This window comes from Danaus plexippus, chromosome 27 (assembly GCF_018135715.1).
Source record: "Danaus plexippus chromosome 27, MEX_DaPlex, whole genome shotgun sequence".
Lineage (NCBI taxonomy): Eukaryota > Metazoa > Arthropoda > Insecta > Lepidoptera > Nymphalidae > Danaus > Danaus plexippus.
Window position 1 is genome coordinate 3,369,077 of NC_083555.1, and position 3,926 is coordinate 3,373,002.

Consider the following 3,926-nt stretch of genomic DNA (forward strand, 5'->3'; position numbering starts at 1 on the left):
TTCCGATACCGGGAATCGAACCCGAGCCTCCTGGGTGAGAGCCAGGTATCCTAGCCACTAGACCATATCGGATGAAAGTTGTGTTCAGAAGTTGTCTATAATATAACAACTTTGGGTAATCTATAACTAACTGCCAGCCCCAGCCTCGCGCGGTTTCTTTATAAGAAATATAAAATAGCTTATATTAATCAAAATTGGTAGAGTACATACTTTTTTAGTTGAATTAAGACAAACAAAAATCATCATACTTATTCGTTAAACATATTTGAAAGTTAAACGAAGAAATACTGTATTTTTATTTTATAATACATAGTCTATTAGAATGAAAATATACAATATTTCTTTGTATACAACATTAATGACGTTATCATATTTTGTAAAAACGAAAAAAATTTTTAGAAGTAACACGCGTTAGTGTAATACATGATTGTCAAAAGCACTGTCTGCTTAAGTCTACTCCCGCAGCTTTTAATGACCCTGCGCTTTATTAATTAATATGAAAAGATATACAAATAATGATCAAAGGAAACTTAGAAGTTAAGTATCTAATTAAATAACTACAGAAAACAAAGGAAAGAAAACACAGTCATCACTCCTTGCGTTATTGTAGTTCGGCTTATTAGCTAGACTTGTTTCTTTGCAAGACGGTGCGTAGGATAGGTCAGCGACGCGAGGCGGCGTAATGCGAAGCGGATAAGAAAGCTATCGCGAGGATTTAATTTTGAGAATTATTAAACTTATATTATAATAATATTGAAATGATTTAAATGATTCAAAAAGTAATTTACAGATACTGATGTAGACTTGAATACGAAGAAATTAATTTTAATAAGACTCAATATCGTAATTACATTAGTTCAGTAGGTATGTTAGGTTTTATACGTTGTTTTTTTGACGACACGTTTTTATACTGAAATAAAATACATTATTTTTTTAATACTATAAAGGCAAAAGTTGGACAACGCTCCAACACAGCCCGGGAGTCAGTATCCATTATCAGATAGGTGAGAAAACGTTTTACCATCTAAGGACGTAACGCTGTCGCACCCACGATGCAACATTCGATACAACAAAGTCTTAAGTCGATGGTCGGCATTACAGGAGCACCCTTTAGAAAAACCCACCCCCAGGAACTTAATTTATCGTAAATAGCTTTACAAATTTTGAAAAGTAGTGAAATGGATATAGTATGTTAACCTTAAGAGGTAAATATATGCTACCGGGGATTTTTTTGTAGAAATATATAAAATACACAATTCCACCATATATTATTTTGTTATATCTCAATGGCCTTAGGCAGCGTTTTCGTTAAAAGCTCCCAGACAGCTTCATTTTTTCCGACAACTTCAACAAATATCTTTAATGTGCACATAAACAAATACAAAAACTGATCAAATTATATACTAAAACCTTCCTCAATAATCACGCTATTAAGGGGTGTAAGCCGATTGAAAATCGAAGCTGTAGTTTTTGAGTTTATCGCGAACAGACGGACAGACAAACGCATGTATATATATAATTTAACAACAACAACCATTAACCACTACTCGAATTTCATGGTCCCTCAGAATAACAGTTAACTAAATCAGGGAATGTACAATAAGTAGAAAGCTTACCAAGAAAGTATCATGCTAGACCCTATCGAAAGCTAAAGATATTTTATAAAAAGTACATTCATAAAACTGTTAATAAAATTTGTATGAACCTAGATAAAGATATAAAAATATAATTAAGTATTTTATAACACTTTGGTATAATTTTTTGAGTGAATGCAAGGGTATTAAAAGTGAACTTGTGAGGTACACTGACGACTAAAGTTGTGGCTTTATTCGATTTGTAACCAACCAAATGGTGTAAGCTTGTTTTGTTTTAGAAATGGGTTTGTCGGCTTGATGTGTGGATACCGCTCTTGAAAATATACCTCTTACCTTGTGCTCGTTGTTTTGTTGTGATTAAAGTTAACAAACTGAGTGAAAGATTGCAAAACAAAATAAAAAATATCTATATATAAGAAAATTAAAAATTTATCATTAAATTTAGTTGATAAACATATTATAAAAGCCGTATCTTTCCAAAAAGTCGATAGACAGGTATATTATGGATAATTTATGTCGTATTATCATAGTAGTAATAACACATACGATCAATGAAAACACAGTTACATCAAATATCTCAAATAAAGCGACTCAAATAATTTCAATTCCATTAAAGCAAGTGAATAGTCCGAACGGCTGATTCTAGTCCGTCGTTTAAAGCTGTGAGACATTTTACCATTTCAAACAGACAAACCGATGTGATTTGCCTAAAACGATTTAGGCGTAAATGTTCATATACCTTCTTGCTGAATCTTTAACTGACCTGTTATTTAAATTTCAATGTACATATATGCCTTAGTCATTAATATAAGTTGATTTGAAATGATTCTACTATCGAAAAAATATAATATTATCATTTGCATTTTATTATCATTGTCTACACCAAATTGCATCATATATTGTAAATTATAAGGGACAGGAGAAAACTGTTTTGTGCATCTTATGAATATTGCAAAAATATAAGCCAGTGATATTGATCAATGCCAATATTACTGTGTGAAATTAATTCGTGCAAGGCACTAATATAAAATTCAAAGTTTTAAAAAGGTTAATTGAAAAATCTTTCTCTGTTTTCTTTGTGCTTTTAAACTAACAGTAAGTGTAATTACATTTTCTAAGGTATCCTTCTTCTCTTTAATTTTGAACACAATTAATTATTATCAAAAAAACATTTTGGCTCGCCGATTTAATTTAAACAAAATGAACATTTAATGTAAAACATATAAGAATAGTACAACAGGAAATATTTTTAGAATCAAAATAATTTATTACTAGCATATCCTTCTGCACTTGATTATTGAATGATTTTAACTAAATCGAAAAAATTGCTTAGGTGTTTCTAAACGTGTAAGGACATGTATACATAGGGATTTCGATGTTATGTAAGCATCCTTAGAATGATTTGTTATGTTAATGGTTTTGTCTCCTTGATAAAATTTTGTTAACATAAAAAAACAATCATACTGACAAAAAAAAATTAAAGATCTGTTTTTAAATAGGTATTTAGGTATGGCACGTTCAATTTATATATAGTATTTTTAAATTTAAACATATGACTCTTAACATGAAATACAATGGAATTTAAAGCACTTGTTAAAACAAAATTGCTTTAAAATGATCAAAAGATTGTAAAATTGTATTTTTCATGTTTTTATTATTGTAACTGGAAAGAGATTTTGTATTTTAATTCAGTCCTTTATAAAATATTAAAGAAATTTTAGATTTTTCGACGTAATTAACAACCTGGCCGAATCAGGCCGCTTTTGTGATTTTTTAATTTTTTTTAACATAATAAGTAGGTGGAAACAAACGAAATATCTTAAGATATGTCTTAAGAAATAACATGAGATAATATGGCATGAGTAGTCTTAATGTTATAAGCCTCTAAATTATTGTAGCTAAGTCGACTTGTCGTCCACTTATTATTGGTCAAATAATCTCTTCCTTAAGCCCTTAATATTTTGAAAGCTTTATTTCCTGAAACGCGTAAAAAATAATAGAAAATATAAATATTAGTTCTTGATGGAATAAGCCTGATTGAAATGTTCCGTTTTCTGACATAATTAGAGATTTTTTTATCAAAGGTTTTTTTATGTAAAGGAGCAGACTAACGGCCTACATAATGGAAGGTAATCATCGTCGCCCATAGACATCTGCTACATAGGAGGCGTTGCAGATTCCTTGCCAACCTTGATTGTGAATGAGGGAGAGGGAAGGATGGGAAAAGGAATAGCTCAACCGGCTCTCACTCATCAGGTGACACGCAGCCATTGAAAACTTTTCCACGCCGATCTTCTGTGAGAAGGTAGTACTTCCCCGGTCGAGCCAGCC

At 30.9% G+C, this 3,926-nt stretch overlaps 1 non-coding gene across 1 annotated transcript; it reads right to left on the bottom strand.

The window, feature by feature from the left end:
- Trnae-cuc (transfer RNA glutamic acid (anticodon CUC)) lies at positions 1 to 72 on the bottom strand. Its single transcript has one exon. It is a non-coding gene; the product is annotated as a tRNA-Glu (tRNA).
- Positions 73 to 3,926: the final 3,854 nt, after the last annotated feature.